This window comes from Schistocerca serialis, chromosome 9, assembly GCF_023864345.2.
Source record: "Schistocerca serialis cubense isolate TAMUIC-IGC-003099 chromosome 9, iqSchSeri2.2, whole genome shotgun sequence".
NCBI classification, from domain to species: Eukaryota; Metazoa; Arthropoda; class Insecta; order Orthoptera; family Acrididae; genus Schistocerca; species Schistocerca serialis.
Window position 1 is genome coordinate 175,604,143 of NC_064646.1, and position 26,923 is coordinate 175,631,065.

General features: G+C 43.5%; 1 long non-coding RNA gene across 1 annotated transcript in view; it reads right to left on the reverse strand.

Moving 5' to 3' along the window:
- Window positions 1-26,923, reverse strand: part of LOC126418888 (uncharacterized) — a 580,721-nt gene that overhangs the window by 310,968 nt on the left and 242,830 nt on the right. The window lies entirely within an intron of this gene.

Here is a 26,923-nt window from a genome sequence, read left to right on the forward strand (position 1 = left end):
TGCGGCGTGTAACGGCCTACACAGGAACAACTAAGCGTGGCACGGTGACGGATGCAGCTAGTGCGGCGAGGAGAACGCTTCTCAGAGCAGAGGCAGCCCGCGCCATGCACGTCTGCTGCATCACGCGGTCCTCGGCCGTGTGGCCGGAAGTGGTCATCACCGCTGCCCAGCAGGAATCACGCTGCGGGGCGGCTCGCTCTTCCGGCTCTGCACGCGCACTTCCTCCGCAATAGTCACTGCGCACTGTCTACCACTGATGGGCTAAACTGTGACTTTCCGATGTCAGTGATTTCTGGGAATGCTGCTTCTCGTTAACTGCGATTCTTAGAGGTGATTCGTCGCAGTTAACGAATTCACAAATTTGCACCTCTCGGCACTCCACCAATACTATTTCTGACACTAATGCTATTTCTGCGACTTCTGCTACTTCTTCGATTTATCACTGTGATTACTCGAAAGTAAGAAGTGAACTGTGTCACTGCAGCCAAGAAATATATTCTCGCCTGTGAACACGATACTTCCCAGGACCTAAGGTTACTGTTTCAGCAACCCAGCTGACAGAAAGTTACGTGAGGTGGTATTGTTAACGTTTGCGACGATTCTTCATCGGTTGTTATATCATACACAAATGTTACGCTTGTCTACAGAGAAAATTTCATCTCAACAAAACAATCAATATTAAATATGGTTTACAGTTCTTCCTTTGGCTTTAATTTTTTACTGACGGAACAAGTTTGAAAATATTAATAGTGACGTCGAGAATCACAACATACACTGCTCCACAGTACAGTAAGAGTTCGTTTTTGGAATACGAATTATAACTGTTTCGTTATGTTCACTGGTATCTGCACCGCAATTTTAGTCACTAGATATAGCGATAGTTCAAAATATCATTGACAGCAGAACTGGAGAAGTTGCCACAGCGTCTTTAGACCGTCATTGCCAGAAGTAAGGTTAGTTTCTACGTTTGTGAATGAATTTGGTGAGATAGTTTATGCCAAGTGTGAAACATCCCCCACTCATTTGCTTTCATTGCGAACAATACTAGTGGTTGTACACTGTGAATTATATTGTTACTAATCGTTAACAGTAGAGAAGTTTAATAATCCTCCTGATTTTCCAGACGACGTTCCCACTTCGATTAATGGCTGCTCTATGAATCCATCCCCATTTAGGAGGGATAATCGTGAAGATTCAAGACAATTCTTGAAGAACTCGTAGCTTAAATGGGTCATGATAACACAGGAGCGCAAAATGAGTGTTGGAACACTGTTTCATTGAAGTCATTACGCGATTTGAAAGGGATGATAAATAAACGTTAAATATACTGAGAGAAAACTGAAAATTCCATTCTGCCTTGTTTAAACCGTTCAATACGCTAAGATTTTCTGCTGTGTAGGTGCTGATAAAGACTTGCTAGAATGCGATATTGGACCTTCCGTTCCTTCCCCCCTGACATGCTGGTTGTGATGACAGACTGACCTGAGCGCAGCCGAAGGTCTAGTCTATGCTGGAAGGTTGACGACGTGCAAGTGAAAACAGCGGAAAATAGTGATGTTCCTGTTAAAAGTTTCAATGCAATACTTGGAAATACACACCAAGTTTACCAGTGTACTGCAGTGATAAAAAAATTTCCCTCTCCTGAGTACACTGTTGTTAAATATTGGGTAAAAATTACATAGTGGACCTCTGATTGAACCTTTAGTAGTTTATGTACAACATAAACAGGTCTGTCTATTAGCACAACCTTTATTTGACATTCACATTCGTTGGTTTCATCAGTTCTCAACCCTCAACCGAATATAACATTCTTCTCAGAACAAATTAGCTTTTTGGTTCATGTCTTCGACATGTAAAAAAGCCATAGCGTGAGACCCAAGGTTCTTAGACAGAAGTACTAACTTCGGCCAACAAACGGATATGGAGTCAAATGTTAAATGCTACTCTCATTTGCTATTTGCAACTTCTATTTGGGACTTGTCACTGGAATCGCAGCGAGGTACAGTGTAAGACACAAGAGTTACAGAAAGAAGTACGAATTTCAGCCAATAGTGGCACACAGTGTTCAATATTAAATACTCCTTGCGACTTCTAGGTTGTGACTGAAATCGTAGCCAGATTCTATGAAGTTGCTATTGTGATTTCTGCGACTTCTTAGTTACTGTGATTTGTAACAGATACATGATTTCTTGCCCACTTCTAGTGTCCAGGTCAACTCGTCTCCGAATCTAAGAGATAGTCCCCGATGACCACATTTGTGCCCTAGCACGCTATATCACGAGAAGGGTAGCCTGCCGCTAGTCGGCTGAGTATGTTTTCTTTGTACCGAATCACTAAACGTCAGGCCTCTGATTCTCGTTGGATACCTGACTGATTATTTTACATAGATGTTTCAGAAAGTAGCTGACACACATCGCCCCACGGTAAGGCAATTACGCCGTCGAAGTGGCGCATTGTCCGAAGACAGTACATGTTTCGGGTATCCTTCACATCCATTTGTTATACAATGACCTCAAACGTAATGACACAACTCGAACAGGATGACCTGCTCCCTGGCTATTCGGAAAACACCGGTCGTGTAAAACACAACTCGCATTTTTCTCACGTGACATCCCGAAAGCCACAGATCAAATCAGCCAGGTAGAGACAGGATTTCTGGATTTCCAAAATATGTTCGACTCAATATCAAATCGATCTTATTACCAAAAGTACGATCATATGGGGTATTGTGATTGGATGAAGTATATCTTGATCTTGATAGAGAAGACCCACTATGTTATCTTGGATGGTGATTCATCGACAGTTGTCGAGGTAGCTTTGGGTGTGCCGCAGGGAAATGTATTGTGACCGTTGTCGTTCATGTTACATATTAATGACCTTACAGAAAATGGTAATAGTACCCGCAGACATTCCGCGAGATGATGCATTTGTCTATAATGAAGTATTGTCTGAAAAAAGCTGCCCAAATATTCAGTAGGATCTTGATAAGATTTCAAAGCGGCGCTAAGATTGACAAGTTGCTTTAAATATTCAGCTATGTAAAATAGTGCACTTCACAAAATGAAAAAAAGTATCCTATGACTACAGTGTCAACATGTCACGATTGGAATCGCTTAACTCACACAAATCGCTCTGAGCTCTATGGGACTTAACTTCTGAGGTCATAAGTCCCCTAGAACTTTAGAACTACTTAAACCTAACTAACCTAAGGACATCCCACACATCCATGCCCGAGGCAGGATTCGAACCTGCGACCACTAGCGGTCGCACTCACACAAATACTTAGGTGTAACACTTTGTAGAGATATGAAGTGGAACAGTCACATGGGGTCGGTCATAGGTAAAATAGGTGAATACTAGGGAAATGCAACCAGTCTGTAAAGGAGATTGGTTAAAAATCACTCGTGTGACCCATTTTAGAATATTCCTGAAGTGTGTGGGACACGTATCAACTACGACTGACGGGTGATTTGAATGTGTACAGAAATGAACAGCACGAACGGTCACAGGATTGTTAAGATCCGTGGGAGAGTGTCACGGTGATGATGAAGAATCTGAGTTAGCAGACACCGAGAAAGAAGGCTCACAAAATTTCGAGAACTATCTCTAAAATACGAATCTAGAAAAATTCTACAACCGCTACGTATTGCTCACATAGAGATGATGAGGACAAGATTAATTACAGCACGCGCAGAGGCATACAAACAATCCTTCTTTCCGCGATCTACGCGTGAATGGAACTGGAGGGAACCCTCGTAATTGGTACAATGAGAAGTGCCCTCTGTAATACACTTAGTGAGAACTAGAAATAGAGTGCTGCTGCAGTACCGACGACAGGTAAGAGTGCGAGTGAAGTGGCGCCGCAATTGGAGGAGGAGGGGGAGATTCGTGTTTAACGTTCCGTCGATAACGAGGTCATTAGAGACGGAGAGTAAGCTCAGATTAGGGAACGATGGGGAAGGAAATCGGCAGTGCCCTTTCAAAGGAACCATTCTGGAATTTGTCTGAAACCATTTAAGGAAATCAAAGGAAACCTAAATATGGATGGCTGGACGCGGGTTTGGACCGTCATTCTCCCGAATGCGAGTACATTGTGCTAACTTGTGCGCTACCTCGCTCGGTACAACAACTGGAAACGTACTCCAAATGTGAAGTACGAATCCCATGTGCAAGTCATTTAAACTGCACGCAGATTCGAGGGGAAATTCTGGAGGTATATGGACCAAATGCAATGCCACGTTTAGCCGCGTGAATTGGTGGCAAGAACTCGACCAAGGTTACACGGAAGTGGATGATACTGATCCGCCATACACTCGAGAGCTTGCACCATGCGACCTCCAACTTTTTGGCAAACTAGAACAACATCTGGCTGGAAGAGATTTTCCAGCGCTGGGGAAACTCAGACAGTGATTGTTGGTTGTATACGTGAGCAGCGAGCACATTTCTATCGTCTAGGAATTTAACGATACGTGGAATGTTCCGACCGTCGTTTACAGAGATTTGCTGACTATTTTGAACAATAGTGTTACGTATTGTCGTGATACATCCAATTCCTTGAACGAGAGGTATCACGTCCTTAAATACATATGTCGGAGAAAATATGTTCGCGACTGAGAGTAGTCGATAAGTGGTGAGCACTTCACTGTTCACAGGTGTTTAAAATCGTAGGTGCTGATACCAGAGCCAACGATCCAGTTGGGTATCAGTCGCACGACATTTTCTGCTGAGGTGGAGATAGAAGTTCCATGGAGCGGGTGGTGCGGAAGAAAGAGCTGCATGAAATCTAAGGTTGCGGAGTGTCAAAGATAATAAATGTATTGTAATTGTTAATTATCAAGTTGAATATCAGATCGGTTATGTATGAAGCCAAGAGAAGCAGTAAACGAGTAGCGGTCCTTATTTATCATGTGCTGAGTTGTAATTTTAAAGATATTTTAAGAATGTGAATTGAATCTCACTTCTTATTTATGTGGATGAGTGAACGAGAACGAGAAGTTAATTTTGAGCATCCTTATCTGCAGCCTGAAATGGAGCGAAGTCTTAGCCAAGTTGGAGGAAGAAGACACACGGATTCAGGGCACAAACTAGCTGGGCCATAATTAATAATACTTAACGGCAATATTCATTGTTTATAAGAGGAGTGTTCAGGTGGCAATTTCTTAAAGTGTTTGGTGCATGAGGTGAAGTATAACAGACGACCAAGCAGCCCAAGCCAAGCTCAAACACTTCGCTATGTCTCTTTGAAGTGTAAATATTTTGTTCATATTTGGTTCCACAGCCTCCACGAATTTTGTGAAAGTAAACAATGATAATACTAGGCTATAAAGTCATCCGTTTTCGGATTTCGAGTGTAAGCCATTTTCCAGCATTTATTCATAATCAGTACGCTGTGTGTCCTACGTGTTGTGGCATACAATAGAAAAAAACTATTCCGTATAATCATTCATATGTGAAATAATACATCTACATTGCAAATCTGAGATAAAAAACATCGTTGATGTTGAGTATTTAGATCTCACATTGAATAGAATAACACACTTTCATTGCAAATCTGAGATAGAAAACATAGTTGTTGTTGAGTACTTAGATCTCATTTTGCAATAGAGATGTATTATTCCACCTATGAATGAACATATGGAAAAGTTTTTTCGGTTTTATACCACAAAACGTAGGGCATATAGCGTACTGCTTATGAATAACTCCGGGAAAATGGCTTAGATTCGAAATCGACCAGCCGCACAACAAATAAATGATAACTATACAGCCTACTACGGAAATGTTTTCTTTGAAGTGTGTTTCAGCATTCAGAATAGTTACTTCGCCTGCCATTATAATGTGTGACATACTTTTTGAAGCCCTTTGTGAAATTCATTGTTCCCCTGCTAGTTCTATTTTATTCTTGGTCGCTGAAGTAACTAAACGTTCAAGTGACTGAATACAGGGTTAGGTAATTCCCGTTTAGAAGAAGGGGTATGACGTTTTAATACGCCTAGATCGCTGTAATTTTTGCAAGGCGACCGCTTTTAAACTTTTAAACGTTGCATGTGGTCGCCTTAAGACTCTAGGATATTTATCGCAGCAACTTGTCACAGTTCCATAATTTACCACTTGTCCTGTATGGCACGTGTCGAGTAGACAACTGTTGCGAGGGACACCGATAGCAGTATTCGTTCGTGAAAGTAGTGCCCACGTTGACACTGTTTTCCTTGAATTCGAGAAGGCTTTCGATGCAGTTCCGGTCGGTCGTGAGATAAGTAAAAAACCAGACCGGTGAATATCAGCCTGTAAGTGGGTTCGTGGCTAATACAATTCTACGTCGTTCTCAACAAGAGAAATTCGTCATAGCTGAAAGAAGTTGCAGGTATACGGTCAAAGCAATGTTTTAGGACCATTACTGTTCACGACATCCAACTCCGTCGCTAACATACTTCCGTTTGGAGACGCTCGAATCCGAGGTAGTCGGTTCGAAACATAGTGGTGAATGAAATTTTTATCACCAGTATTTTGCCAGCAAGGGCGTCGTGAGGTGAAGCCGTGTAACACTGCTCACCTTGATCCGCAAGTCGAATAGAGTTCGCTCCCCGTGGTACTCTTCGAGAGAAGTTGCTACGTGCCAACATCAGGTTTCACTGTCTCCGACCGCTCTTCATCATACAACACAGACAAGACACCAGAGTATATACGCTGCCATTGTAGTCACCCACACTTAACATATACACTTAAGAACCAGCTCTCAAAATCGACAAAAAAAGGGTAGCTATTGTATGGCGGGGAACGAAACGGTTTCCGGTTAGGCGGCTTAACGGTACCTTGAAGACACCAAGCAATAATGAAACACGATACGATGTAAAATCGTGACCTGTTTAGTTAAATGCCAGTTCAGTGGCGGGTAGCTTCGCCTTCCTCTATGGCAAGAAGGGTGAAGTGTCGTCGTATGAACTCTTCGATGCATAAAAAGTGTTGGAGGGACTATGATGTTCCACGGGCGATCAACCATTGTCTACAACATAAGGGGACAGTTGGCTGCAGGGTCCAAGTAGGGATGGCTGTTATCGCTGAAACAGCCGCTTTTCGGTTATACTTCTTTTCCGCGCCGGTTTAACCTGGCTTTCAAAGCAGCTCAAAATAACCGATTTCTCAACTAACCGATTTTCGGCTTTTATTCCTATTATTTCCTGTAAGAAACGGCGAAATCGAACAAAGATAAGAAATTTTGATTCTCTCAGTTTCGAGAATCTTAGAAAGAAAATATTAATTAAATATTCAAATAAAAGAATACTTAGTCCGTCCACCGTTCGCTACTTGTCTAAAAAATGGTTAGTGGTTGAATATTACAGTAAATCACCTGTATATTCCTACTGATTCCAATTTTTTTGAACTCTGCTAAAAAATCATGTTGTAATCTGGAATGATAGCACTACTTGGGCATCAGGGATAGTCAGTACTAAATCGTCAGTTTCAAGGGCTAAGAGCAGATGTTTTTGTTGTTGTGGTCTTCCGTCTGATGCAGCCCTTCATGCTACTCCATCCTGTGTGAGCCTCTTCGTCTTCGAATAACTACTGTAACCAACATACACTATGTGATCAAAACCAACACACACCTGGCTGAAAATTACTTACAAGTTCGTGGCACTCTCCATCGGTAATGCTGGAATTCAGTATGGTGTTGGCCCACCCTTAGCCTTGATGACAGCTTCCACTCTCGCAGTCATACGTTCAATCAGGTGTTGGAAGTTTTCTTGGGGAATGACAGCCCATTCTTCACAGAGTGCTGCACTTGGGAGAGGAATCGATGTCAGTCCGTAAGGCCTGGCACGAAGTTGGCCTTCCAAAACATCCCAAAGGTGTTCTACACGATTCAGGTCAGGACTCTGTACCGTCCAATCCGGTACAGGGATGTTATTGTCGCGTAACCACTCTGCCACAGGCCGTGCATTATGAACAGGTCCTCAATCGTGTTAAAATACGCAATCGCCATTTCCGAATTGCTCTTCAACAGTGGCAGGCAAGAAGGTGCTTACAACATCAATGTCGGCCTATGCTGTGATAGTGCCACGCAAAACAAGAGGAGCAAGCCTCCTCCATGAAAAACACGACCACACCGTAACACTACCGCCTCCGAATTTTACTGTTGGCACTACAAACGCTGGCAGATGATGTTACCGGGCATTCGCCATACCCACACCCTGCCATCGGATCGCCATTTTGTGTACCGTGATTCGTCACTCCACTGTTCAATCTTCCAATGTTTACGCTCCTTGTACCAAGCGAGGCGTCGTTTGGCATTTACCGGCTTGATGTGTGGCTTATAAGCAGAAGCTCGACCATGAAACCCAAGTTTTCTCACCTACCGCCTAACTGTCATATTACTTGCAGTGGATCCTGATGCAGTTTGGAATTCTTGTGTGACGGCGTGGACAAATGTCTGCCTATGATACATTGCGACCCTCTTCAACTGTCAGTCAACAGACCAAGTCGGCCTGTACGCTTTTGTACTGTGCGTGTCCCTTCGCGTTTCCACTTCACTATCAAATCGGAATCAGTGGATCTAGGGATGTTTAGGAGTATGGAAATCTCGCGTACAGACGTATGACACAAGTGACACCCAATCACCTGACCACGATCGAAGTCCGTGAGTTCCGCGGAGCGCCCAATTCTGCTCTCTCACGATGTCTAATGACTACTGAGGTCGCTGATATGGAGTATCTGGCAGTAGGCGGCAGCACAATGCATCTAATATGTAAAAACGTATGTATCGGGATACTTTTGATCACATAGTGTAGTTCTGATTCAGCTTAATGTATTCACCTGTTGGTCTTCCTCAACGAAATTTACTCCCCACACCTCCTTCCAATACTAAACTGGGGATCTCTTGATGTCCCAGAATATGTCCTATCAACCGAACCCTTCTTTGGTCAAGTTTTGCCACAAATTTCTTGTCCCCCCTAATTCCATTCAGTACCTCCTCAGCAGTTACGTTATCTACCTACGTATCAATCTTCAACATACTCCTGTAGAACCACATTTATAAAGAATCTCTTCCGTTTTTGTCTAAACTGTTTATGGTCCATAATTCACTTCCACACACGGCTATACTCGAGACAAATACCTTCAGAAAAGACTTCCAAAGACTTAAATCTATATTTGATGTTAACAAATTTCTCTTCTTCAGAAATGCTCTACTTGCCAATGTCAGTCTGCACTTTATATCCTCTGTATTTCGACCATCATCCGTTATTTTTCTGCCCAAATAGCAAATCTGATACTACTTTAAGTCTCTCGTTTCCTAGTCTAATTCCCTTAGCATTACCTGATTTAAATGGAGTACGTTCGATTATCCTTGTTTTCATTTTGTTGATGTAAATCTTATATGCCCCTTTTTAGACACTGTTCATTCTGTTCGATTGCACTTCCAAGTCCTTTGCTGTCTGTGATAGAATTACAATGTCGTCGCCAAACCTTAAAGTTTTTGTTTTTTCTTCCTGGACTTTAATTCCAACACCCAATTTTCTATCGTTTCCTTTACTGATTATTCAAAGTACAGACTGAATAACACTGGGGATAGGCTACAACCCTGTCTCATTCTTTTCTCAACCACTGCTTCCCTGTTATACCCCCCTGGTTTCTGTACAAGTTGTAAATAGCCTTTCGCTCCTCGTATTTCACCCCTGCTACCTTCAGAATATCAAAGAAAGTATTCCAGTTAACATTATCAAAAGCTTTCTCTAAGACTATAAATGTTATAAATATAGGTTTGGCTTCAAGGATTTCTACTAGGCCATGTATTTTTACGAATTTGTTTCTCTGCTGTCCTCAATTTTTCATCTCTTAAAGTTGTCCATTCATCGTCTATTCCATTCCTTTCCCCTGTTCTAGTCAACAGTTGCCTAATGCTCCCTCTGAAACTATCAATAACCGCTGGTTCTTTCAATTTACCCAGGTGGTATCACCTTACTTTACTACGTCTTTGCAAATTTCTTGAGTTTTACTTTACAGTGAGAGTTCACATCTGCCCCTGGAAATGTCTTACAATTTAAAATCTCATTCCTAAATCTCTCTTAACCAGTATGTAATCAATCTTCCACGTACACAGTCAGTCCTCTTTTATGATTCTTAAACAAGTGTTGGCGATGATTAAATTATGCTCTGTGCAAAATTCTACCAGGCTACTTTCCCTTTCATTCCTTTTTCTCAGTCCATATTCACCTACTATTTTTCCTTCTCTTCCTTTTCCCACTATCGAATTCCAGTTCCCCAACACAATCAAATTTTCGCCTTCTTTAGCTATCTAAACAATTTATCTCACAATACCTTTGCGGAGCTACTTGGCGCATAAACTTGTAGGGCTGTGGTGAACGTGGACTTCATGTCTGTCTTGGATGTAATAATGCATTCAGTATGCTGTTTATAGTGTTTTACGCGCATTCCTATATTCTTATTCATTATTAAACCTACTCCAGCATTACCCAAATTTGATTTTATATTTATAGCCCCGTATTCTTCTTACCAGAAGTCCTTTTCCTCCTGCTACCGAACTTCTTACTATATCTAACTTCAACTTATCTCTTTCCCTTTTTAAATTCTCTAATTTACCTGCTCGATTATGGGATCTAACACTCCACACTCCGATCAGTAGAATGCCAGTTTTGTTTCACCTGTTGACGACAGCCTCCTGAGTAGTCACTGTTCGGAGATCCAAGTGGAGGACTGTTTTACCTCCAGAATATTTTACTCAAGAGGACGCCATCATCATTTAACCGTACAATAGAGCAGATTGGCCTCGGAAAAATTACAACCAGATAAATGCATATTACGTAGACACAGGCAGCATGTCAGCTACTTTCTATTTTTATTGTATACTATGAATGAATTTTGGTTAAGTTTTTTAATTTATTAATGTTACATGATTTCCTTCCTTCTTATTTCACAGAAATGACAGACAAATCTTTAAGCTTTTAAAGCAGATGAAGCATTGTATTACATTGCTACGTCGCTTCATAAAAGTGGTTTCAGACTATGGCTGGTGCCGTTCTACAATACAACGGATGCCTGGCAACTACAGCGAGAAACTAGCGTATAGACCAGGTGGGTCACCCCATGTACGCGCGTATCTTAAGCCACGACACACGTCGACAGGGACTTTATTGTCTCGGCAATGCTGCACCAATTCTATTGTCATGTGTTGTTGCTCTTTTCTGTCGGCATTGTTATTAAAATAGCACGATCACTTTTCTTACTTTCTATAATTACGTAATACTTCAAGGCAATGCAAATTTTATAAATAAAAATTACTCCTTTCTTTTAAAAAACTTGTTTATTTAAAAAAGGAAAAATTTTAGCACTGTTGCTATGGTTGACTGATAATTCGGATTTTAACTAGATTATTAGTAAAAAATAAAACACCTGTTATAATCGAGACCAACCAAACACAAAAAAAAAACGATTATTCATAACTAGAACATCGATAACGGATTTAACCGGTCGGTTTCTCGCACCTCTAGGTCCACGGCGCACGTTAACCCATTCGACAGCGTTCATTATGCACTTAACAGCACTGAGGGCAGGAGATAAGGCAGAGGAAACAAGAACCCTCACGCCCATATAGAGTTCCTGTATCTATTCCCCTACAGTTCGAAAGTGTTGGGTGGAGCATTGTCTTGTCGAAGATTTAGGTCGCCAGTGAAGTGCTGTGAGCAAGCAAATGGACGAACATAACTGGACTGCAGGTGCTGAATGTACACTAGAGAGAGCCGACAGCAGACGTATAGGGAACACGACTACATCCTGTGGAAATGTCGCACGCACGAGAATATCTCCACCAGCAGTCCCAATGCTGAGATGGTGGCAAGTGGGATTCGCCGTCACATGTCGTTTTCGCCGTACCAGTATTCCCCTTCAGGCTGCATGTCTTGTACAGCGATTCAGTCAGTCCAAGCAACCTTTATTCATTTTCGTAAGTCCTATTAAAAAGCTAGTGCATCCACGATAATCTTTGTGCGTATGAAGTGCGGTGTTTGTGTGTGCGTGCGTGCGTGCGTGTGTGTGTGTGTGTGTGTGTGTGTGTGTGTGTGTGTGTGTGTGGTGTGTGTGTCTGTGTGTGCGTATGATGCACAGCCCAACGAGGAGATATTTCATGATTGTACAGTTGTTCACTGGTTGTTGCAAGCCAACATAGAAATGGCGAGAGACTTGCTTGCACTGCTTCGAAGCAGCAAGCGTCAAACCTGTTTAACCTATATTTACACAAATGTACATAGCCTGACAAAGAAGTGAAGCACCCAGAAGGGCAGGGGGGAACGAAATGAAACTTCATACGTCGAGAATGCCTGTGATGTTGTTTCAGTGATTAGAAAATTGAGTCAAATTTACAAAGAACTTGACATCGTAAGCCCACTTGTAAATGTGACGCATTCTCTCTGGTCTGGATGTCTACACTGATTCAGTTGGATGCGGTAACATAAGGCCCAATCTATCCTTTCCTGAGTGAATCTCTGCTGGAACTATTGTAACTGGTCCTTGATACTGGCACAGGGACGAATTTGACATCTGAGCTGGTCCAACAGATATTCTATCCGCGACAGATCTGGAAACGTTTCTGGCCATAGAGATACGTGTCACGTGTGAACGAGCGTTGTCCTGTTGAAAAATGGCACCACGTTATTGTGGCATGAGAGGTAACACGTGAGGACGCAGGATCTCCGTGACGAACCATTGTGCAGTAAGACTTCCCTCAATCAGTAAAAGTTGTGATCTGTAAGTGCTAGCCGTTGGGTCGCCCCACAATCAAGTCAGGTGCAGCACCAGTGTGCATCATTAAAACACTGAAAGAATGCGACCACTCTACAGGTCGCCGCCACACACCACGATGGTCATCCGTGGTGGCGCAGAACCGTGACAGTGCGACGCCATTCATCAGCAGTCCTCGCTTCCTGGTCACAGCACCACGCCAAACGCAGTCATTTCTATTGTAGTATTAAAGGCAGGCTTTCCATGACACAGCAATTCTCTAGGGCGGCTATCGCTTGAGTCTGACCAATGTTGGATAGAGATCCATTACCTTTTATAGGACGGCAGGCGCACATGTGAACGAGTTCAATTGGTTCAAATGGATCTGAGCACTATGGGACTTAACATCTTAGGTCATCAGTCCCCTAGAACTTAGAACTACTTAAACCTAACTAACCTAAGGACATCACACACATCCATGCCCGATGCAGGATTCGAACCTGCGACCGTAGCAGTCACGCGGTTCCGGACTGAAGCGCCTAGAACCGCACGGTCATCACGGCCGGCGTGAACGTGTTGAGATGGGCTTGCTGCACAATACGGGGAGCCTCCCTTGTAGTGGTTAGACATGGTCGACCGAAACCTTCACGACATCTTAATGCCCCAAAAATGTGGACATTCGTCGATTCGGCCAGTCAGCCAAATGGAGACCACAATGACATCACATTTAAACTCTGTCAGGTGCTGATAACGCTGACTCATACGAGTATGTGACATCTCCATGTCTTTCGCAGTGATCACTCAACATCTGCACGGTACACGCCTTTTACATACCCTACCAGGCCTAGTAATAACATTAAACACAACCAACAGTAATGAACTCCGGTGGTCGTTTCACCTGCCACAGAGAATAGTAACTGTGGCCTGACTGATCAGCCAGGACATTATCAGCACCGGCCTTCTGTCGATATAAACCCCTGTCGAGGTGATAGCAGCGCCAACTGGCGAGGAATGACTGCCATTCAAACGCACACATGTTGCATGTAAAGTCAGTGAGCGTGCTGTCCATTTGTAGAATGGGGAAGGAGCACCATCTATCTGAGTTTTACCGAGAGCATATTGTGATTGCCTGGAGGCTAGGCACGAGCATTGCGGAAACTGTACGACCTGTCGGGTGTCCGAGGAGTGCTATGGTGAGTGTCTTCAACATGTGGCGAAACCAAGATGAAACCACGTCCAGACATCGTGGGGTTGGGCGGCCAACCCTTATTACAGATGTCAGTCGTCGTAGATTGGTAAGACAGGAGGGGTGGCGGACTGTGGCTGAACTAACATCATACTTTAATGTTGGACAGAGTACGAATGTGTCTGAACACACAGTGCACCGAACACTCCCAACGATGGGCCTCCACAGCCGATAAGTAATGCATGTCCCAATGTTAATCCCGCGACTTCGGCAACTAAGATTGAAATGGGCATGTGACCATCGGCAACGGACACTGGCGCAGTGGTAGAGCATTGATTTATCTGTTGAATCCCGATGCCTTCTTCATTATGCTGATGGCAGGGCACGAATCCGTCGTCTTCGAGGGGAACAGCTCCTTGACACCTGTACTGCAGGATGGAGACAAGCTGGCGGTACCTCCATTACGCTCTGGGGAACATTTACGTGTGCATTCATCCGTCCAGTGGAGCTCGTGCAAGGTACCATGACGGCAAAGGAGTATCGTTCCCTGGTTTCAGACCACGTACACCCCTTCATGACGATCGTATTTGCCGCAGGAAGTGGCATTTTTCAACAAGGTAATGCGCCATGTGCCGCGCGGGATTAGCCGAGCAGTCTAGGGCGCTGCAGTCATGGACTGTGCGGCTGGTCCCGGCGGAGGTTCGAGTCCTCCCTCGGGCATGGGTGTGTGTGTTTGTCCTTAGGATAGTTTAGGTTAAGTAGTGTGTAAGCTTAGGGACTGATGACCTTAGCAGTTAAGTCCCATAAGATTTCACACACAGGCTGGGAGTGTGATGGAGTGGTTCGAGGAACACAGTGGCGAGTTCCAGCTGATGTGCTGGCCCCTCAAGTCGCCACATCTGAAGCCGATCGAACATATTTGGGATGTGTTTGAACGTGGCGTCAGAGTTCATTGCTGCCTTCCCTGGAATTTACGGGAATTAGGTGGCTTCTCTGTGCAAATGTGGTGCCAACTCCCTCCAGCGACCTATCAAGGCCTCATTGCTTCCATGCTGCGACGCGTCGCCGCTGTTGTCCGTGCCAAAGGTGGACATACCGCTTATTAGGTAGGTGGTCATAATGTTCTGGCTGGTCGGTGTAGTCACCAATGGTATGTACATATACGAAGTTACAATGGCAACCGACCATGTGTTTTCTCAACAATTATATTTTGTTACATTCACATTGTTTGCAATGCAGAACTACTCGTCTGCCTCAGTGCATCGTCCTCATCACCCCTGGATTTCAGATATCTAGTTTAATCCACACCGGTATCTTAGATTTTCTTAATTCTTCTTCATACTATATTACTAAGTACAAATTCGAAATTTTTTCTCCGTTAACTTTAAATTTTCTTAATCCAGAATGATATACGCCTACCATCACTTAATTTTGTATTTGTGTCCGTACATTTATTATTCCGGCTGCGAATATAAACACTGGATAGCTATAAGATTACGAGGTAACCGCGTTCGATACCAGTAATGGCAGATGATATAAATTAGGTCGCGCTCGACGCGAAACTGTCCGAAAGTGAAGCATAAACTGTGAAGACTGATACCGACTTCGAGTTCATTTTCCGGGACATCGTAAAGCCCGCGAATCGGGGTCATGCTTCGGAAGCCAGAGGGATCATAAATGCAGCCAACCGGGAAGTTGGCAATTTGCCGACCGTCGGAAACTATTGCGCGGTGTGACCTAGAAATAGATCAGTGCTGCTAGAATTGCAGTGAAAGTCTCTCCTGGCCGGACATCCGCTGGCGTGACACGCTGCGGAAGTGACGAGAAACTATTGGAGGTAGGCTCAAGTGTGAGGCTAGTTTATGGGCAGTTTTTCGACGTAGTGAAGGCACCGTTGAACTGTCTGTTGAGCAAAAGTTCCTCTTCACCAAGTTTGATAAATCACACTCAGTCCAATGAGTAATTTTTCGAACAGAAAAAATAAGAAAAATGTCTCTGCTACTCTTGTTTCGAAATAGCTTCTATTTTTATAACATACATGAACCAAAAGAAACAACAGAAATCCCAACGAAAATTACCTCTTGTGGCTCTACAAAGGTGTTTTAATACGTTCGAGGCGAAGCCCGAGCCTCAAGGCATGACGTTCTAATTTATTACGCCTTCACTACTGCCTGTGGTCCTACGAAATTCTGCAGATTGTATTGACATGTACCACCAAATGTACCTACCCAATTATATCATTACATGACAAACAGTTCAGGAGACATGACGTCTATGCTCATGGACCACTGCTCGAGTACATCTCCGGCCCTTCTCGACAGTGTTAAATTCACCGTCGTGGTCTGGTACTCTCTGGTTTATCGAATACAAACAGTTCGTCAACTCTTCATCTAGTGTTTCAGATATCGGCCACACAACTCATGACTAGAACATAAAATTGAAAAGCTACTTAGTTAGTTTTATGTTCCATGGATCATTTGCAAGATAATTCGTAATGATGTTGCACAAGTCGTTTTACATACACAACACACCATAATTTTTAAATATTGCTACATGCTGAACAATTCATTTTGTTCTTATATCTATAGATATGAGAATGTCCTACCCACCATCTTTAACATATTACAGTAATACAAATTGTTCTACAGAACAGAAGGAATTGCTTTAGTCTGTTTTCAGATTTTACTTTACTATCTGCCAAACATTTTATATCCCTGGGTAAGTTACCAAAAGTTTTTGTTGTAGCATTGTGCAGAACATTTGATGCTGAAGACAATTTTGTTGCCATATCTCCTTCTGGTATTATAATTATCAACACCACTGTTCCTTTTGAACTGCAGTGTATTATTTACAACAAACTTCATGAGGGAATAAATAAACTGTGAAGCAGCAGTCAGCAGATGTCTGTAACATGATCGTGGTTCTGCATCACATTTTACTTTTACAGCACGTTTTTGAGCAGTGAAAACTTGCTTTCTTGAAGATAAGTTTCCCCAGAACGTAATTCCATATGACATTACGAATAAAAATATGCAAAATATGTCAACTTAGTTGTGTGTCTTTCCCCAAGATTTGCAATGATTCTAAGTGCAAATGTCGCTAAACTAAGTTGGTTCAGGAGTTCCAAAATGCGCTTTTCCCTGTTTTCATCGATATGGACACCTAAGTATTTTGAAGTTTCCACCATGTGTTACACATGTTATTGGTGTAGTACCCTTAGCCGTGCAGAACTGAGTGTATTATGTCTTTTCATAACGTTGCACTAGCCCCTTCAAACCCTTCACCAGGTAACTGAACGTTTTACCAACGGTTGTGTCCGTCTTGAGTTTTTCAACTTCTGTGTGCGGAGGAAGAAAACCCTTTCCAATCAGGCAGCTGAACCTATGCTTTGGCATCTCCCAGGTAAATACGTCATACGACTGTCTGTTTCAAACCTTCCAAACAGCCATTGTTTCAAGTGCAAGACGAGGTAATCGTGGTTGATTGCAAGGTCAAGACTGTAGTGAGGGCGATCAAAAATTCCCAGACAAAATACTTACTCTTATTCTTGGAAGAGGCGTGTGGACGTACGCATACGTCGTTCTACATTTACATCTATGTGATTACTCTGCTATTCACAATAAAGTGCCTGGCAGAGGGTTCAATGAACCACCTTCAAGCTGTCTCTCTACCGTTCCACTCTCGAACGGCAAGCAGGAAAAACGAGCACTTAAATTTTTCTGTGCGAGCCCTGATTACTCTCATTTTATCGTGATGATCATTTCCCCGTATGTAGGTGGGTGCCAACAGAATGTTTTCGCAATCGGAAGAGAAAACTGGTGATTGAAATTTCACCAGAAGATCCGTCGCAACGAAAAACGCCTTTGTTTTAATTATTGCCACTCCCCTATTTCGCGATAATACAAAACGAGCTGCCCTTCTTTGTACTTTTTCGATGTCATCCGTCAGTCCCACACCGCACAGCAATACTCCAGAATAGGGCGGACAAATGTGGTGTAAGCAGTCTCTTTAGTAGACCTGTTGCATCTTCTAAGTGTTCTGCCAATGAATCGCAGTCTTTGATTTGCTCTACCCACAACATTATCTGTATGATCATTCCAATTTAGGTTCTTTGTAATTGTAATCCCTAAGTATTTAGTTGGATTTACAGCACTCAGATTTGTGTGACTTACCGTGTAATCGGAATTTAGCTGATTTCTTTCAGTACTCAAGTGAATAACTTCACACTTTTCCTTATTAAGGGTCAATTGCCACTTTTCGCACCATACAGATATCTTATCTAAATCTTTTTGCAAGTCGTTTTGATCATCTGATGACTTTACAAGACGGTAAATGACAGCGTCGTCTGCAAACAATTTAAGACGGCTACTCAGATTGTCTCCTATGTCGTTAATATAGATCAGGAACAATAGAGAACCTATAATACTTCCTTGGGGAACGCCGGATATTACTTCTGTTTTACTCGATCTTTCCGTCTATTACTACGAACTGCGACCTTTCTGAGAAGAAATCATGAATCCAGTGGCACAATTGAGGCGATACACCGCAGGCACGCAGTTTGGTTAGAAGACGGTTGTGAGGAACGGTGTCGAAAGCCTTCTGGAAATCCAAAAATATGGAATCAATTTGACATTCCCTGTCGATAGAACTTATTACTTCATGAGTATAAAGAGCTAGTTGTGTGTCACAAGAACGATATTTTCTGAAACCGTGCTGACTATGCGTCAATAAATCGTTTTCTTCGAGGTACTTCGTGAATGTTCGAATACAGTATATGTTCCAAAACCCTACTGCAAATCGACGTTAGTGATATAGGCCTGTAATTCAGCGGATTACTACTGCTTCCCTTTTTGGGCATTGGTGTGACTTGAGCAGTTTTCCAGTCTTTAGGTACGTACCTTTCTGTGAGCGAGTGGTTGTATATAATTGATAAATATGGAGCTATTTTATCAGCATACTCTGAGAGGAACCTGACTGGTATACAATCTGGACCTGGGCCTTGCCTTTATTAAGTGATTTAAGCTGCTTCGTTACTCCGAGGATATCTACTTCTATGTTTTTCATCTTGGCAGTTGTTCTTGATTGGAATTCAGGAATATTTACTTCGTCTTCTTTGGTGAAGGAGTTTCGGAAAACCGTGTTTAATAGCTCTGCTTTAGTGGCACTGTCATCAGTGACTTCACCGTTGTTATCGCACAGTGAAGGTATTGACTGCGTCTAGCCACTGGAGTGCCTTATGTATGACCAGAATCTCTTTAGGTTTTCTGCCATATTTCGAGACAGAATTTCGTTGTGGAAATTGTTAAATGCATCTTTTCCGCGCCCTCGATGTCTTTGTTTGGAGAGCGTTTCGCAGTACATGCTCATTGTAAGTGTTGATCCACTTCCTCGAAATCAACCAGAAGAGCGCACTTTTCCTCCTATAAAACGGTATCCTTCTTAGGCCCAAGTCCAAGGAGAGTCTTCTCGTATTTCACGAATTAAAATGACACCGCTGCAGTTACTGTTGTTTTGGCTTTGTGTTGGTGTAGGGTATATGTGTCTCATCGCCAATAACATGGGGGAAACGATTTCCATTTTATCAGCACCGGTGAAATAGGTCTTTCCACCTGACATTCTTTGTTTTCTACGCTGATCAACGAGCATTTTAGGTACCCATCGTGCACATAATTGGCGTTATCCGAGCTTTCTCCGTGACAATCATATAAATAGTGATGCGTCCAACATAATGAAAATTATCCTGCGGATGAGTTTAGCTTCGGCTCCACTTGTTGCACGATTTCATACGTCTGGATACTGGGTCTGCCGATCATCGTTTCATCATGCACAATCGCACGGCAACTTTCAAAGTACCGGCACCATTATCTAGCCCTACCTTCTCTCATTACCGTAGGTTCATGTACCAGGTACAACACCTGACGAATGTGAGAAGCTGCAGAGCCTTTTAGGCACTAAATTCCAATTGCAACACGCACTGTTACCTGGCGGGAGTAACTACATTCTAACCTTGCTTTCACTCACAATCGTACGGCTATTGGATTAAAACAATGAATTCTGTAGGTTCGTAAACAATCACTATGTTTCACTGCTTTCGTGTAATTTCGTTCTGAGTTGCCATAATATAAATATTAGCAAGACTGCAAAAGGTCCATAAACTAATGCAAAATAGGGAGAGGTTTACTGCTGAAATTCTGTGAGTGTGCATAGAAAGAAGGATCCTTTATTGTATGATTATATGATAGCGGAACAAACACTGGTAGCAGTTACTTCTGTAAAATATCTGGGAGTAAGCGTGCGGAACGATTTGAAGTGGAATGATCATATAAAATTAATTGTTGGTAAGGCGGGTACCAGGTTGAGATTCATTGGGAGAGTCCTTAGAAAATGTAGTCCATCAACAAAGGAGGTGGCTTACAAAACACTCGTTCGATCTATACTTGAGTATTGCTCATCAGTGTGGGATACGTACCAGATCGGGTTGACGGAGGAGATAGAGAAGATCCAAAGAAGAGCGGCACGTTTCGTCACAGGGTTATCTGGCAACCGTGATAGTGTTGCGGAGATGTTTAGCAAACTCAAGTGGCAGACTCTGCAAGAGAGGCGCTCTGCATCGCGGTGTAGCTTGCTCGTCAGGCTTCGAGAGGGTGCGTTTCTGGATGAGGTATCGAATATATTGCTTCTCCCTACTTATACCTCCCGAGGAGATCACGAGATTCGAGCGCGCACGGAGGCTTTCAGACAGTCGTTCTTCCCGCGAACCATACGCGACTGGAACAGGAAAGGGATGTAATGACAATGGCACGTAAAGTGCCCTCCGCCACACACCGTTGGGTGGCTTGCGGAGTATAAATGTAGATGTAGATGTAGATTCCAAGAAGAGTCGGGCAATATATTACTTCCTGCCACAAAAGTCTCACACAATGACCATAAGAAGAGAATCAAAGGTGTTAGATCTCATACGGAGGTTTATCGACAATCGTTTTTGTTACGTATCATTCGTGAATGGAACAGGATAGAGGGCAAAAGCTAGTGGTACCAGAAGCACTCTCTGCCACACACCGAATGGTAGCTCAAGTTGTATAGATGCAGATGCAGGATTTTCTAATATACTTCTCTCACTGAAAGATTTGTTATTTCGTGGCACATGGGCGCCACAGCAGTCGGTATATTGAAAACAATCTGCACCGTTTCTTTTACACTGTCACCCCAGATGAACTACGCTCCCAGTTCGCATACGCTGCCTCAATCGCCACAGCGCCAGATACGAATGCAGGCAGTTTGCCACACATTATACACACACTTCAGGCGAGGAGATGACAGGAGACAAGCCTAAGAAGTCAGAGGCCCATGAAAACTCATTTCTAAATAGCGCATTCCAGAATCCGCCATCTGTACGCCTGAAACCATGCAAGCCACCATGGTTCGATGTTCGAGTCACAGAGGTTTTCGCAGTCACCTGTAAGTCAAAAGAACGCTTGAATGAACATCAACTCCAGAACGTCCATCCAACTCCAAACCCAACGAAGAAATCTGCATGGCCTCTTCCTCCTCGCCGCCTGTGACTGAGGCTCAACCGCTTTCGAACAAGCGATATGAGGTCACATCTCGAAGAAGTAGAGAAGAACACGCAACAGGACATATTGTAAGGAACTGCCAACTCCATACTTTTAAAGATGGTCTGACATACTTCTATGAAGTAACGCTGAGTGCTTCAACCTAGTTGTCAAATTTAAACATTAACCTGTAAATCCACACAGTACGTTCTATGTCATACAGTAACACTGATAATAGTAGCAAAATGTTCTGTAGCTCCACCATACGGCTACATCTACATAAATTCTCCACAAGCCACCGCATGATGCGTGGCGGAGGGTACAATGTACCACTATTACAAATGTACTTTCCTGTTCCATTCGTAAATAGAGGGAGGGGAAACGACTACCTATATGCCTCCGCACAAGCCCTAATTTCTTGTGTCTGCCTTCGTGGTCCTTCCTCTAAAAGTGCGTTGGAGGCAGTAGAATCGTTCTACATTCAGTTCCACATATTGATTCCTTCTCAATGCTATTCAGAGAAAAAAAATTGTCTTTACTCCAGGGATTCTCTTTTGAGTTCACGAAGAATCTCTGTAATGCTTGCCTAATGATCGAACCTACTGGTAGTAAATCGAACAGCACGCGTTTAAATTCTTCGATGTCTTTCCTTTAATTTGATCTGGTGGGGATTCCAAACAATCGAGCATTACTCAAGAATAGGTCGCACTGGTGTTTTATACTTAGCCGCCTTTACAGGTCAGCCATGCTTTCCTAAAATTCTTCCAACCAACCGAAATCGAGCCTTAGTCTTCACTGCTACCGTCCTTATGTGCTCGTTCCACTTCATATCCCTTTGCAACGTTACGCCTAGATATTTTGTCGATATGACTATGTCGAGCAGTACACTGGTAATGCTGTACTCGTACATTAACGGATTGGTTTTGATGCTCTTCCATATTAACTTACATTCTTCTTCATTTAGAGGTAGCCACCATTCATCACACCAACTAGAAATTTTGTGTAAGTCATCTTGTATCCTCCACAGTCACTCAACGACGACACATTCTCGTACAACACAGCGTCATCACTGAACAGCCGCAAATTTCTGCTCATCCTGTGCATCAGATCATTTACGTATGTAGAAAGTAAGAATGGTCGCATCGCACTTTCCTGGGGCAATCCTCACGACACCTTTGTCTTCGGTGAAGACTCGCCGTCGAGAACAACATACTGCGTTCTATTACTTAAATAGTCTATCTGATACCCTAATCCGTATGCTAGTACCTTCGTTAACAGTCTTCTGTGGGGCACCGTATTAAACGATTTCCGTAAATCTAGGACTAAATACGTCTGTTGAAATGGAATGAGCATTTGGCGTCGTTGGCCGGGAGGTCCCTTACGGGGCAGGTGCGGCCGCCTTGGTGCAGGCCTTATTACATTCGACGCAACATGGGGCGACATACGCGCCGGATGGAGATGAAATGATGATGAAGACAACACAATACCCAGACCCTGAGCGAAGAAAATCCCCGACCAAGCCAGGAATCGAACCCGGGCCCCTAGGACGGCAATCCGTCACCCTGACCCCTCAGCTATCGGGGCGGGCAATACGTCTGTTGCCATTCATCAATGGTTCGCAGGATATCATGTGACAAAAGGGCATGCTGTTTTTCGCGCTACCAATACTCAATTAAATTTATTTTAATCAAACTGAGAATATGTTCAATAATTCTGCAGAAAACCGATGTTAAGCTTATTGATCTGTAATTCCGTGGCTCCGTTGTTTTACACTTCTGGTACGTAGGAGTCACCTGTTATTCTTCTAGTCGCTTGGGACTTTGCGCTGGCTTTGGGCAACCAAATTTCTCAGTCATGGTTCGTGGGTGTTATTTGAGCTCGATCTGCACGGGAACGTAATCTAAAACTTTACATTTCAGATACACTGTACTACGCACGACAATATGTCGTCTGCTGTGGCTTGTAACGACACATCGCCAATTATCTCGCTAACATCTCCTTTTCGGACCCATGTGTTTACTGGAACGTTTGGATTCTACTGTCGAATTCTTTAACCACTGTTAATTTCTGCTATTATCTATTATGCTGCCTTAATACATCAAGACCACTTACTATCGATTACACAAAGTCCAGAGGAAACCAAAAGAAGAACTGTTAGCGATTTTGGGACAACACTTGGACTTTTAGACTCCCAGCACAGATCATTATTTAAACGTAGGTCAGCTGCTGCTAATCTGCTACAGTTTGTTCCGCTGTGGGCGTTCTGTTAGAAGTCTGAAATAAAACACTCGAAGATGGTATGAAAAAGTCAGTGCATAAAACTGTGAACTTCTGTGAAGTTTGTATAAGTATAAGACAGTTGATAGCAGATGATTTACACTACTGGCCATTAAAATTGCGACACCAAGAAGAAATGCGGATGATAAAAGGGTTTTCATTGGACAAATATATTATACTAGAACTTAGATGTGACTACATTTTCGCCGGCCGGTGTGGCCGAGTGGTTCTAGGCGCTTCAGTCTGGAACCGCGCGACCGCTACGTTCGCAGGTTCGAACCCTGCCTCGGGCATGGATGTGTGTGATGTCCTTAGGTTAGTTGGGTTTAAGTAGTTCTAAGTTCTAGGGGACTGATGACCTCAGCAGTTAAGTCCCATAGTGCTCAGAGCCATTTGAACCATTTTTTATATCATTTTCACGCAATTTGGGTGCATAGATCCTGAGAAATCACTACCCAGAACAACCATCACTGGCCGTAATAACGGCCTAGATACGCCTGGGCATTGAATCAAACAGAGGTTGGATGGCGTGTACAGGTACAGCTGCCCATTCAGCTTCAACACCATACCACAGTTCATCAAGACTAGTGACTGGCGTATTGTGACGAGCCAGTTGCTCGGCCACCATTGACCAGACGTTTACAGCTGGTAAGAGATCTGGAGGATGTGCTGGCCAGGGCAGCAGTCGAACATTTTCTGTATCCAGAAAGGCCCGTACAGGACCTGCAACATGCGGTCGTGCATTGTCCTGTTGAAATGTAGGGTTTCGCAGGGATCGAATGAAGGGTAGAGGCACGTCTGAAATGTAACGTCCACTGTTCAAAGTGCCGTCAGTGCGAACAAGAGGTGACCGAGACGTGTAACCAGTGGCACCCCATACCATCACGCTGCATGGTACGCCAGTATGACGATGACGAATACACGCTTCCAATGTGCGTTCACCGCGATGTCGCCAAACACGGATGCAACCATCATGATGCTGTAAACAGAACCTGGATTCATCCGAAAAAATTACTTTTTGCCATTCGTGCACCCAGGTTCGTCGTTGAGTACACCATCGCAGGAGCTCCTGTCTGTGATGTAGCGTCAAGGGTAACCGCAGCCATGGTCTCCGAGCTGATAGTCCATGCTGCTGCAAACGTCGTCGAACTGTTCGTGCAGATGGTTGTTGTGTTGCAAACGACTCCATCTGTTGACTGAGGGATCGAGACGTGGCTGCACAATCCGTTACAACCATGAGGATAAGATGCCTATCCTCTCGACTGCTAGTGATACGAGGCCGTTGGGATCCAGCACGGCGTTCCGTATTACCCTCCTGAACACACTGATCCCATATTGTGCTAACAGCCTTGGATCTCGACCAACGCGAGCAGCAATGTCGCTATACGATAAATCGCAATCGTGGTAGGCTACAATCCGACCTTTATCAAAGTCGGAAACGTGATGGTACGCATTTATCCTCCTTACACGAGGCATCACAACAACGTTTCATCAGGCAATGCTGTTTGTGTGTGAGAAAGCGGTTGGAAACTCTCCTCACTTTCAGCACGTTGTAAGTGTCGCCACTGGCGCCAACCTTGTGTGAATGCTCTGAAAAACTAATTATTTAAATATCACAGCATCTTCTTCCTGTCGGCTACATTTCGTGTCTGTAGCACGTCATCTTCTTGTTGTAGCAATATTAATTGCCAGTAGTTTTCATCCAACACAAGATTCTAATCTTGCATCGAACAGAACACTATCTATATTTTCAGAAACCAGCAAGTAGCTTCAAAATGTGCTCAAGATGCCTTTAATATATATAACGAAACGAACATTGAATTTAAACACATACACATACACACACACACACACACACACACACACACACACACACACACACACGCGTAAATACACACAGGTAATTATCCGAATAGGACTAAAATTGGTAGATGCGATGTACACACACAGACAAACAAATGATGACAATTTCAGGAACACTGGCTGATTTATTCAAGAGAAAGAGCTTCACAAACTGAGCTGGTCAATAAGATGTAGGTTCTCCTGTGGCCCTTAGGCAAACAGTTAATCGCATCGGTATTGGATATAGTTGTAGGATGTTCTCCTGAGGGATATCCTGCCAAATTCTGCCAATTGGCGCCTTACATCGTCAGAATCCCAATATCGTTGTGGCGCCCTGCTCATAATGCTCCAAAAAACGTTCTCGACTGGGCAGAGATGGGGCGACATCGCTCGCCAAGGTAGGGTTTGGCAAGCACGAAGACAAGCAGTAGTAAGTTTCACTGTGTGCGGAAGGGTCTTAGCTTGCTGAAATGTAAGCCCAGGATGGCTGCCCATGAAGGGCAACAAAACAGCTCGTAGAATGTTACCGACGTTCCCTGTGCTGCAAAGGTGTCGCCGATGACTAACGAAGGGGTACTGTTATGAAAGGAAATGGTATTCCAGACAATCACTGATCCCGGGTTCGAGTCCCGGTCAGGGCACACATTTTCAGCTGTCCTCATTGAGGTATATCAACAACACCTGTTGGCAGCTGAGGGTTTCGATTAGTTATCTATTCTTTCTAGAGAAGCTGCATGGTCATCATTGGTGTCTGTGCTTTCAGTACAGTTACTATCTTCATATCACTGCTGGTTATCTGGCGGTTTGTCGGGTGACACTCAACTTGGTATCCCACGGTCTGTATATATACATCACATCGACGGATTTCCATCTCATTCGCACAATTCCTTCGTGGTGCAGCGGCGTTTTTATTTTATTTTTTTATTATATTATACTGCAGCCAGAAGAAAGTGTTTCAGTTTATGAGATGAATATTTCATGTTGTGACAATAAGGTACACTTGTCCATCGTTCTAGCGGTCGACCAGCTAAAGCAAACTTCTCGCCGAGCGCAACAGCCAGATGTCAGAAAGATGTCACTTAAGGACTCTGGCTTTCCATATATGTTGCAGTGGACGTGTTATAAACTTTTATATGAGGGATGTTACGCCGCTACATGGTACGGTCTAATGACAGCCAGATGACCACGTACACAAAAAAATTGCCTCAATCTGCTTACATATGACGCAACGTGTGTATCATAAAAGTTTTATAGCAACGTACGTGCGCGAACGCACGACCAGGCTTAATGACCAGCCGGTGGCCTTGATTGTAATGGATAGCCAAGTACTGCAGTCCAA